At 41.2% G+C, this 12341-nt stretch overlaps 2 protein-coding genes across 2 annotated transcripts in view; both read left to right on the top strand.

The window, feature by feature from the left end:
- LOC144333724 (uncharacterized) overlaps nucleotides 1-8305 on the top strand; it is a 42316-nt gene extending 34011 nt beyond the window's left edge. Inside the window, exon 2 of the mRNA XM_077959156.1 lies at nucleotides 8166-8305. The gene's annotated coding sequence lies outside the window, so the exon portion shown is untranslated. The remainder of the gene's footprint in view (nucleotides 1-8165) is intronic.
- Nucleotides 1-12341, top strand: part of KCMF1 (potassium channel modulatory factor 1) — an 85159-nt gene that overhangs the window by 30860 nt on the left and 41958 nt on the right. The window lies entirely within an intron of this gene.

Below are 12341 nucleotides of genomic sequence, written 5' to 3'. Positions count from 1 at the left end.
ACGTAGAAAGGGTATCAGTAAAAATATCATATAATAAACTTGTGGGACCACCATCAAATATGCAGTCCTTCATTGACCTAATCATGGTAGGCTTTGGCATCCTCCTCAAAACAAGTAGAAGAATTGATTGTATTAATAACATTAGTGCAAATACAAAATTGTTACTTTTCTAGTATTGATGGATCTACTTCAGTTAGCTTTGTTCTTTACATTCTGGTTTTCAGGCTCCAGTATAAATATTAATGGCCCTACTAAACTCATTTAACCTCCAGTTTAGATGGTACCAGTGTCCTATGAAATATGCAGAAACCCTTTCAAAAGCATGTTTCAGTTTGTATTTTAAACTCTGACCATAACGCATGCATTGACAGAGCATTCATTGTACCATCAGAGAATCATCCTTTTGAACCACCTGCCTCCTTGTTAGCTTACTTTTTAAAAATAAGCTGTTATTTTGGGATAATTTTTGATTGACAGATAAGTTGCAAAGGTAGTATAGAGACTTCCCATATACTCCTTACCTAGTTTTTCCTAATGTTGATATTTTGCATTACCTTGGTACATTTGTCAAAACTAAGAAACTAACACTGGTACATTATTACTAATAAAGCTCCTGACTGTATTGGGGTTTTACTTTTTTTTTTTTTTTTTTTACTTATATTCCTTTTCTGTGTGTGATCCAGGATACCAGGTTGCATTTATTGTCTCCTGGTTTTGACCTTAGTAACTACAGAGAACTGAGTGTACTGCCTCTTTGTGATAGCTCTGTATGGAGCTGTGGCATCCCCTCAGCATTGCCTGTTCCCAGCTCTTTTGCTAAACAGCCCATTTTGTCCTTTAGTAATTTATCTTGGTGTAGTTTCTAGATACTTTGCCATTCTGTCTATATACTATATATACTAACTATATAACTATATATACTACTGCACTTGTTTCCCATTTTAAAACAAGACACACAGAACTGAATGTAGTTTTTCACATATGGTCTGGCAAGAGTAAAATGTTGTAGATATATCACAGTTATGAATCTTGTATGGCTATTAATGCAACCTAAGCTTGCTTGTTTATTTGCTGGCATTTTTAGCAACTGTATCTCATCCTGAGCTAATATTGAAGCTAAGCTTTTGCTTAATTATTCCAGGATTTCTTATCGCATGAATTGTTGTTTTATCCAAAGGCAAAACTTTGTACGAAGTCCTTTTAAAATTCATCTTGTTTTACATACGCGTTTGCCTCGCTTCAGTCTCTGTTCTGTCATCCAGCATTTTAACTGTTTGTTTTATGCACAAGCTTATAAATGTTTGCTGTCATTTTCTTTTCTTTTTATTTTTAATTTTTTTGTTTGTTTGTTTTAAATAGAGACAGGGCCTCCCTATGTTGCCCAGGTAGGTCTCAAACTCCTGGGCTCAAGGAATCCTCCTGCCTAGGATTACAAGCATGAGCTACCACACCCGGCCTATTGTCATTTTCTAAGTCACTAATAAAAACATGTATAAAATAGGGTCAAGCACAGGACCTTACAGGCCCAAGATAACTGGGCAGATGAAAGAAGATATAGCAAGCATGTAATTGTGTGAGGAAGCTAAAAAGGGTTAGCATAGGGTAAAGGCCCTGATTCTGCCTTACAGTAGTCACCCTTTATCTGAGGGGGACATTTTTCCAAGACCACCCAGTGGGTGCCTGAACCTGTGGATAGTACTGAATCCTGTGTATCTGTTTTTCATCTGATAACCAGCTACTAAGTGACTGCTGGGCAGGTATACAGCACAGATATGCCAAGCAAAGGGATGATTCACCTCCCGAGTGGGACAGTGCACGACTTCATCACACTATTCAAAACAGCATGTAGTTTAAAACTTATGAATTGTTTGTCTCCGGAATTTTCCATTTAATATTTTCAGACCATTTTTGACCATGGATAACTGAAACCTCAGAAAGCAAAACTTTGGGGCCGGACACGGTTGCTCACGCCTATAATCCCAGCACTTTGGGAGGCCGAGGTGGGCAGATCACGAGGTCAGGAGATTAAGACTATCCTGGCTAACATGGTGAAAACTCATCTCTACTAAAAGTACCAAAAATTACCGGGTGTGGTGGTTGGTGCCTGTAGTCCCAGCCACTCGGGAGGCTGAGGCAGGAGAATAGCGTGAACCGGGGAGGTGGAGTTTACAGTGAGTCGGGATCACGCCACTGCACTCCTGCCTGGGCAACAGAGCAAGACTCCGTCTCAAAAGAAAAACAACACCACCACAAAGAAAACGAAACTTTGGATTGGGAGGACTACAGTATATTCTTACCTGTGGGTGGTGCCTAAGCTAGAACTCTTGCAGAGCATGAGAACAACTGAATTTTTTGGAGGGGGGCAGGTGGTGGGCACAGGGTCTGTCTTAACTGAGAATGAAGCCAGTTGTGATTCACAGGATTGTTCACCTATCTTTTATATTACTGGTCATGCCTCAATCTTCTATCTTGGGATTTTCGTGAGTCTTGCTTGAACTAGGCCTTTTTATGAATGGCATTGAAAATTTTGGAGGACTGTAGGCCTATTTATTTATTTATTTATTTATTTATTTATTTATTTATTTTTGAGCTGGAGTTTCACTCTTGTCGCCCAGGCTGGAGTGCAATGGCACAATTTCAGCTCATTGCAACCTCCGCCTCCCAGGTTCAAGCAGTTCTCCTGCCTCAGCCTCTCGAGTAGCTGGGATTCAGCTCACTCCAACCTCCGCCTCCCGAGTTCAAGTGATTCTCCTGCCTCAGTCTCCCAAGTAGCTGGGATTACTGGCACCTGCCACTGCGCCCAGCTAATTTCTGTATTTTTAGTAGAGACAGGGTTCCACCACGTTTTGGCCAGGCTAGTCTTGAACTCCCTGAACTCAGATGATCCACCCGCCTCAGCCTCCCAAAGTGCTGGGATTATAGGCATGAGCCACCGTACCTGGCCTAAATTTTTATTTTCAATTGAGACATGATAATTATACATATTTCTAGGGTACATGGTGATATTTTGCTTTTTTATTTTTTATTTTCTTTATTTATGTTTTTTGAGACGGAGTCTCGCTTTGTCGCCCAAGCTGGAGTGCAGAGGTGCGATCTCAGCTCACTGCAAGCTCCCCCATTGGGTTCACGCCATTCTCCTGCCTCAGCCTGCCAAGTAAGTGGGATTACAGGTGCCTGCCACCACACCTGGCTAATTTTTTTGTATTTTTAGTAGGGATGGGGTTTCACCATTTTAGTCAGGATGGTCTCGAACTCCTGACCTCAGATGATCCACCCACCTCAGTCTCCCAAAGTGCTGGGATTACAGGCATGAGCCACTGTGCCTGGCCTAAATTTTTTATTTTTAATTGACTCATGATAATTACACATATTTCTAGGGTACATGGTGATATTTTGCTTTATTTTATTTTATTTTATTTTTTTATAAAGTAGTGATAAGCTCTCACTGTGTTTCACAGGATAGTCTCAATCCCTGGCCATAATGGTCCTCCCATCTTGGCCTCACAAAGTGCTGGGATTATAGGCATAAGCCACCACACCCAGCCGATAGTGATATTTCAGTAAATACATATAGTGTGTAATGACCAGATCTGGGTAATTAGCGTATCTATCACCTCAAACATTTATCGCTCATTTGTGTTAAGAGCATTCAAAATCCTCTCAGCTATTTGAAAATATGCAATAAGTTATTGTTAATTAGGCATACTTCTTTTATTTACCAAGCATGTATTTGAATGACATACTTCCTCCTCAGTAATGCCTGGGCACATACCAGTTCCTATTTTTCTATTTTTTTCCCCCTCCTACTGGTCTTTTTCTTAATGTTTAGGAGTCCATTGTTATATTTGTTACCGATATTTCTCCCTACTTGTTGTCATTTGAGTTTGTTTATGGAACCTTTTGCCAATATTAAAGTGTTATATGTATTTATGATCAAATTTACAGGGTGTTCCACTTTCCCCTGTTTATAGTTTCACTTTCCCTATATTGCTTAGAAAGGCCTTACCCACTAAATATTCTCATTTTCTTTTAAGAAGAGTATGTCTTTTTTAAAAATCTAAATAATATTTGCCATTTTAAAGACATATGGCCAACCAGTTCTTTTCTTTGAGAATGGAATTTTTATGTATGTGTGTGAAATGTGTCATAACATTTAGAAGAGTGTACAAAAGTATGTATCCAGTAAAAACAGAATAAAACAAACGTCCACACATCCACTACTCATATTAAGAAATAGAACATCTCAGCCAGGCGCAGTAGCTCACGCCTGTAATCCCAGCACTTAGGGAGGCTGAGGCAGGTGGATCATCTGAGGTCGGGAGTTCGAGACCAGGCTGACCAACCTGGAGAAACCCCGTCTCTACTAAAAATACAAAATTAGCTGGGCACATGCCCGTAATCCCAGCTACTCAGGAAAGCTGAGGCAGTAGAATCACTTGAACCTGGGAGCCAGAGGTTGTGGTGAGTCGAGATGGCACCACTGCACTCCAGGCTGGGCAACAAGAGCGAAACTCAGTCTCAAAAACAAAGAAATAGAACATCTCGTCCACATGTCCATAACCACTAACTGGATCTTCGTTTCAATAATCCTCTTCCCTTTCTGTGCAGGTTTACTCCCAATATATCCATTTCTATCTGAGCCACATATTGTTTGGTTACGAAACATGGAATAGCAAGCCTAGGCCTCACCATGTGAGGAAAGAGCAGTTTGCACTATCAGGGGGAAGCCCTTAGAAGAAAAGCTGAACAGAGTCTACCTTCAGCTTCCCTGAGTTTCCAAGAGTCTGAAGAAATCATTGGGCAAGGTCGCAAATGCACCTTGGAAACTCAGGACCTAACATATATGGAGCGTTTAGTGGGATTATTGTATGGACCAGCTTGGATTTCCAGCAGAGGGGTAGTCAGAGGACTGTTCTTCACTTGGCCCACCTCCAGCTCCCAGGAATAGGTCAGAGTGGGACACTCTCATGGGGTGAAATGAGATCAACTGAACCTTTTTCCTTGAGGGGAGAGCAGGAACTTCAACATCACTTGGGCAAGACCAGCCAAGTTCAGATAAGATGTGGGTACTGGACCCTAGGTACCATTGTGTCCTCAGGTTACAAAGAAAATGTATGATACTGTATGATTTTATGTACATATGTGTAATTAATTTTTGTTGTAGGTGCTAGTTGTGTTGTTGTTGTCGTTGTTTTGAGACAGAGTCTCTTGTTGCCCAGGCTGGAGTGCAGTGGCGTTATCTCACTGCCACCTCCCCCTCCCGGGTTCAAGCAATTCTCCTGCCTCAGCCTCCCAAGTAGCTGGGATTACAGGCACTGCCACCACGCCCGGCTAATTTTTTGTATTTTTAGTAGAGACGGGATTTCACCATGTTGACCAGGCTGGTTTTGAACTCCTGACCTCAAGTGTTCCACCCATCTCGGCCTCCCAAAGTGCTGGGGTTACAGGCATGAGCCACTGCACCCAGCTGCTAGTCGTGTTCTATAAAGTTTACATGAACACCAAGTTAGCAATTACTGAACCTCTGTTCCTAGAGGAAATTCAGGTTGAGTTTCCTCTGAGCCTCTGGTTATAACATTTTTATCGATGGATTAATACATAACCTTGTTTTATGTGTATTTCTGCTAAAATATATATTATATATTACATATAAAATACACTACAATATATATAAAAATATATATATATAGTTGATTCATTAACATTAAACTGAAGGCCAGCAACACTATAACTCATGCCTGATACATGTGTTTTCTCTGTAAGCCTCATGTCAACCTTGTGGTGAGGAACACTAGGCAGCTTTTCAGCAATACACTTGGGAGCCATTTAAATTAGTGAAACCACCAAGAAACAGCCCAAAAAGATGAAAACATGGGACTAAACAGACCGTGAAAACGACACTTGTTTACAAAATGAGAGCTGAAACAAGAAGGCAGAGCATTGCTTTGTTGGACCTGAGCTGGAAACATGCATATCAAGCCACTCAGCTTTCATGCTGTTGTGTGCCTGTTTCAGCCACTCACTGGAAAGACTGAAAGCACTGCAAGTATTGATGTGTACTTTTTTTTTTTGAGACAGGGTCTTGCTTTGTCTCCCAGGCTGAAGTGCACTGGCTAAATCTCACCTCACTGCAACTTCTGCCTCCCAGGCTCAGGCAGTCCTCCGCCAATCAGTCTCTCAAATAGCTGGCAATTTTTGGTAGATAGGAGGTCTCACTATATCACCGTGGTTGGTCTCAAACTCGGGCTCAAGCAGTCTTCCGGCCTTGGCCTCCCAAAGTACTGGGATTGTAAGTGTGAACCACCACGCCCAGTACTTTTGTATGTATATGTTATGGTTTGGCTCTGTATCCCCACCCAAATCTCATCTCAAATTGTAATCCCCATATGTCATTGGAAGGTGATTGAATCATGGGGGCGGACTTCCCCCTTGCTGGTCTCGAGATAATGAGGTCTGGTTGTTTGAAAGTGTATGGCACTTCCCCCTTCAAGCTCTGTCTCTCTCCTGCTCCACCATTGTGAAGTGGGTGTCTGCTTCCCTTTCACCTTCTGCCATGATTGTAAGTTTCCTGAGGCCTCCCAGTCATGCATGCTTCCTGTTAAACCTGCAGAACTGTGAGTCAGTTAAACCACTCTCCTTCATAATTTACCCAGTCTCGAGTAGTTCTTTATAGTAGTGTGAAAATGGACTAATATAGAAAATTGGTGCCAAGAAAGTGGGGCATTGCTGTACAGATGCCTTTTCAGTGGGGCATTGCTGTACAGGGGCCCTTTCAGCCTGGCAACTCCTATTCTCTGTTCTGGAAAGTTTTCTTGAATTACTCTGTTGATTATTTCCTCCCTTCTGTTTTTCTTACTTTGAGGATATTGAAGCTTCTAGAGTAGGGTTCCAGTTTTCTTCTGTGTTCTAATTTCTGTCCTTTTCTGTCTTCCCCCCTCCTCTTCTTTCTTTTTTCTGTTTCTGGAAATGATTTACTTAATCCCTCTGTTTTCAATAAAATATGTGCTTTATTCTGTTTTCAATGATGTTTTGAGTTCCTAGGGGTCAGAGACCCTCTTTAATGAATAAACTTCTGCTTTCCACTTGAAATGCAGCATAATGTTGAAGAAGCAACTTAGAGATTTAACTGCTTCTTAAAGACCTTTTATCCATATTCTATCCTTCAGCAGTTCTTCACCCTAACCAGGGTTCCAGCAATGTTGCTGCCAGTCCCAGACGTTTTGTTGAATTTGCTTGGTAAATTGGTTTGTTTCTTAGCTTTCCCCTTTGCCCATACGGGGATTCAGCTCTTTCCAATCTCCTAATTCAGTTATCTAATTCTGCTTTTCAGCATTCAAAATTGTATTCGTCTTGTTTCTTTTATTCTCTTTATCCTTGTGAAATTGTCTTTTATTTCAATTTCATTACAAAATTTTAAGAGTTTCAGAAAGCAACAAAATGAGATCTTACTTTAAGACCGTTCTAGATCAGGTGCCGTGACTCACCCCTGTAATCCCAGCACTTTGGGAGGCTGAGGTGGGATCACTTTAGGCCAGGAGTTCAAGACTATACTGGGCAACGTAGTGAAACCCCATCTCTACTAAAAATACAAAAATTAGCTGGGTGTAGTGGTGCACCTGTAACCCCAGCTACTTGGGTGGCTGAGGCATGAGAATCACTTGAACCAGGGAGGCAGAGGCTGCAGTGAGCCTAGGTCGCCTCACTGTACTCCACCCTGGGTGACAGAATGAGACTGTCTTCAATAAAAAAGACTGTTCTAGACATCATTTTCACAAAATTATGGCTCAGTCTCTTAAATGCCATTGTCCAGCGCACCACTGTCCAATGCAGCAGCCATTAGCCACATGAGCACTTGAAATGTGGCCAATGCAATTGAGGAACTGAATTTTTAGTTTTATTTAATTTTAGTAGGTTACATTTAAATAATGACATGTGCCTAGTGGCTACCATATTGGACAGCATACTTCTAGTACCAGTGAAGTAAGAAGTAATTTGGAATTACTGTAATTGGAATGTAATTTCTAGTCAATCTGTCTACCACAAGGAAGATTTTTTTTTTCTGTTTCCTCCTTCTGATTTATGTATTCCTTTATATCAGTATGGAGTCGTGGATTCCGGTGCTATTCAGTGAGTTATAATCTATTACTTTTTTTTTTTTTTTTGAGACGGAGTCTTACTCTATCATCAAGCTGGAGCGCATTGGCATAATCTCAGCTGACTGCAACCTCCACCTCCCGGGTTCAAGCGGTTCTCCCTCAGCCTCCTGAGTAGATGGGACTACAGGTGCACACCACCATGCCCAGCTAATTTTTGTATTTTTAGTGGAGATGGAGTTTCACCATGTTGGCCAGGATGGTCTTGTGATCCGCCTACCTCGACTTCCCAAAGTGCTTGGATTACAGGTGTGAGCCACCGTATCCGGCCAGTCTGTTACTTTTATTATTTATCCTGATGCTCAAATTGTCCCAGGTTTGGCTGGTGAAACCCCTTTAAAGTTTCTTCTGTGTACTTTTGATATGTCCCCATCATTCTTCCTCAGACATTTCTAGATGATTCATTTAGAACTGGATATATTTACAGGCTCATGTATATGCCCTGCGCAGCCCATAGAATCCTTCATTTCTGTGAGGAGCCCTGGTTCCTCTTAGTGGAGGATGCTATTTAGACTTACTTGGTACTTGGTTGGTAAACTTGTTGTATCACTGCTTCTAGGCCCTGTCACCTGACAAGGCATTTTAATTGCTAATGGCTATTATTGGACAGTATAGATGTAAAACCATCATTGCAAAAAAGGAAAAACAAGTTACTAGAATTTAGGAGTTCAAAGTCTCACCTGCACATCTCTGCACAGTTGGTATTTGGCCTTCTGAGCAGGATGCAACTAGCTGGTGATAAGAGTGCCTGAAGATGCTTAGTGTTGGAGCTCTGGATGGAAGAAGCCCTGCTGCTAGAAGGATGCTGACCTCTTCCCATTTTTTTCTCTCCCTGTGAAGCCTCTCATGGGCACAGTGTAAACCAGAAGCAAGCTGCTAAGGGATTCTGAATAAATGAGTCGGCACTTCCTAGGCCATGGTTTCTCATCCTTGGCGTCGTAGACATTTTGGGCCAGGGGGCTGTCCTGTGCTTTGTAGGATGTTTAGTAATATTCCTAGCCTCTACAAAATTGATGCCAGTAACCCTCCCTGTCCCAGTAATAGAACTGAGAGTGTCTCCATGCATTGCTAAGTGACCCCTAGGGGGCAACATGGAACCTGGTTGAGACCCATTTCCTAGACCCAGCAGAGCAGGCTTGGAGCTGAGAAACAGTAGTACTAACCAACCATCAACCTACTTTACTTCAAATGTTCTTGAAATGTAGAGGAAGGGCAAAGGGATTATGTTTATGGGCCTGTGATGGTTCTGTAATGTAGAGAGATGATGCTTTTTCTTTTTTTCATTGACAGGGAAAGCAAAGATCAGGTAAGCAATCTCTTTATAGACAGGCAAGATTCAAATCCTGATAAAGTTGATACTTGTTTACATGCTCTTAAAGTGTGTTGAATTTTCTGAGTTGGAGTTATTGCCATACTGTTTTTACATGAGTGAACTGTTTTTTGTGTGTTGCATTTCAGTCATTCTTGGTGCATTATTAACATGAATGCATTTTCTGGATGGTGCCCTGCTAGGGTCATACTGTTCAGGCTCATGGCTAGACATTGTAAGTGGAGGAAAGAAGAAATGAATATTAAAGCCAGTGTTTAAAAACTTTTAAATTTTGGCTGGGCATGGTGGCTTACGCCTGTAATCCCAGCACTTTGGGAGGCTGAGGTGGGCGGATCACAAGGTCAGGAGATCGAGACCATTCTGGCTAACACAGTGAAATTAATTTTTTAGTCTCTACTAAAAAATACAAAAAATTAGCCAGGCCTGGTGGCAGGTGCCTGTAGTCCCAGCTACTCGGGAGGCTGAGGCAGGAGAATGGCGTGAACCCTGGAGGCAGAGCTTGCAGTGAGCTGAGATCGCGCCACTGCGCTCCAGCCTGGGCAACAGAGCAAGACTGTCTCAAAAAAAAAAAAAAAAAAAACTTTTACATTTTGTGTAATTATACTGTGTTTGTATACCTTGGTTTATTTGAGATTCACTTCAAACTGTATAAGCACTATCCATTTTCCTCATTTTATCTTTATGCTTAGTCCCTTCTTTCTTTCTTTTCCATACTACCATATATCACTCTTAGACATCCTCTCTCAGAGAAAGTCTCCCAAAGATCAGCTTATCCTAACCAACTGTTTACCTTTCAGCTTGCATGTCTCATCACCTCAAACCAAACATGTCTAAAATCAGACTTGCATGTCTCCTAAACTAGACATAAACCACACCTCTTTTCCCCCAGGTGTTGGGTATTCTCTATACTTTGTATTAATTATTCCTACTCCTATCCAGAGTTTGATGTTTGTTGGAGGTCCCTTTATTTTAAAATCCCTGAAGAAACTGGCGCAGACATAAAGAAATGTAATTTAACAGTTGAAGGTAGGATTTTGGAGGACTTGCTAACATTTTAAATTGGTTAGCCTGCAAAACAGGGGAAAGTGACTTAATTCATGTCTGTGGTGAGTTTTTGAGACTGGATTTAGAATAACTGCTCTGTATGTAGAGCACATTAGAACAAAGGGACCTGAAGTTGTATTTCAGTGTCTTAGAGAGGACTTCAGGAACTGCTTGGTATGAAGAGTTGTGTCAGGGTGAGTCTGTTGTACAACTAGAACAAGTCATCTTTCATCATTTTTATATATTTGGCTGTGTTTCTGTAGATCTCTATCCCTTAGTCTTCGTACTGTTTTAAATGCTTATTTACTTATCCTTATTCCCCATTTAAGCTCTAAGCACTAAGTGGGTATTACAAGTGCTCAAAAATTTTGGTTGTTAGAAATAGTAATGTTAAGTCAATGAGAAATGGTCTTAAAATACAGATCCAGGGCAGATCTTTTCCTACCTCAATATAAGGAGCTGTCATGTGCCTTACTTGACTGGGAATCTGTCACAAATATATATGCAGACATTTCTAGTTTAGATAACATTAAAAAAAATTTAGCAAACAGTATGTTTTCTGCTCCCTCCTTATACATCTTGTGGTACATTAAAGATTTCCAGTTCTCCTTTCCCTCAAACAGTTGCAGAAAGTCAGTATAAGAGTGTTTAGGCCGGGTGCAGTGGCTCATGCTTATAATCCCAGCACTTTGGGAGGCCGAGGTGGGCGGATCACAAGGCCAGGAGTTCCAGACCAGCCTGGCCAGCATGGTGTAACCCTGTCTCTACTAAAAATACAAAAATTAGCCAGGCATGGTGGCATGCGCTTGTAATCCCAGCTACTCAGGAGGCTGAGCTAGGAGAATCACTTGACCCCGGAGGCAGAAGTTGCAGTGAGCCGAGATCCTGCCACTGTACTCCAGCCTGGGCGACAGAGCAAGTGGGGTGGGGGAGGGGAGACATCAAATGTGTTTCCCCCCTTTCATTGTTTGAAATGACATTATTCTCTTACGTGTAGTGTGTCTTTTCAGGCTAGAGGTCACCTGTTGCTGTGCATACATTATTAGCCAAGTATATGATGGGAAGGCTTTCTAAACAACTCTTAGACTCTGTTTTCAATGCCCAGTCGTACACAGTCTTTTGCATTGCCTGTAAGTTGTATCTGTAATTTTCAAAAAGTTGAGAAAACACTACATTAGAGTAAGAACTTAAAATAGTGACTTTAAGTAGAGCTTTGTTTGGTGATAAATCTCTGAAAATAAATATCTATAAGCACCTGCCTCAAGAGTAATTCCTCAATTTCAGGATTTCATTCCAGAGAAGTTAGGTAATTGGTAGAATCTTCTTAAAAAATAAGTCAAGGGAAAAACAATAAACAAAGCATGAAATATATATCTCCATATCGTAATAAATACAGTTCTGAAGGCATCTACTTCTGGGGAAAAAAAGATTATTATCAAACGATATGCTTCAGTAGGCAACCCTTAATCACTGGTTTGCCACTTAATGACTCTGCCTTTGGAGCAAATTACTTAGTGCCTGTGTGCCTCCGTTTATCCATCTGTAAAAGAATCAACAGTTAAGTGACTAAGTCTTTAGCAGATTAAAAATCATCACCTTCCCTTAAAAGAGCTCTTTTTTGGGAAAAGTTGGAGCCTAAACCAAGCTCTCTCTGCCTTGCTCCCACAGACCTGTCTGCAGAATTTTCAAAACAGAGCAGTTTCTATCTAGTGTGCATTGTTTAAAGCAACTAAACTGAATTGCAAATGTATATGGAAATACTGGGGTGTGTGTGTGTGTGTGTGTGTGTGTGTGTGTGTGTGTGTGTTTAAAAT

The sequence above is a fragment of the Macaca mulatta genome, chromosome 13 (assembly GCF_049350105.2).
Source record: "Macaca mulatta isolate MMU2019108-1 chromosome 13, T2T-MMU8v2.0, whole genome shotgun sequence".
NCBI lineage: Eukaryota > Metazoa > Chordata > Mammalia > Primates > Cercopithecidae > Macaca > Macaca mulatta.
The sequence above is the reverse complement of the archived record's forward strand: the minus strand, read 5'-3'. Positions and strand labels throughout refer to the sequence as shown.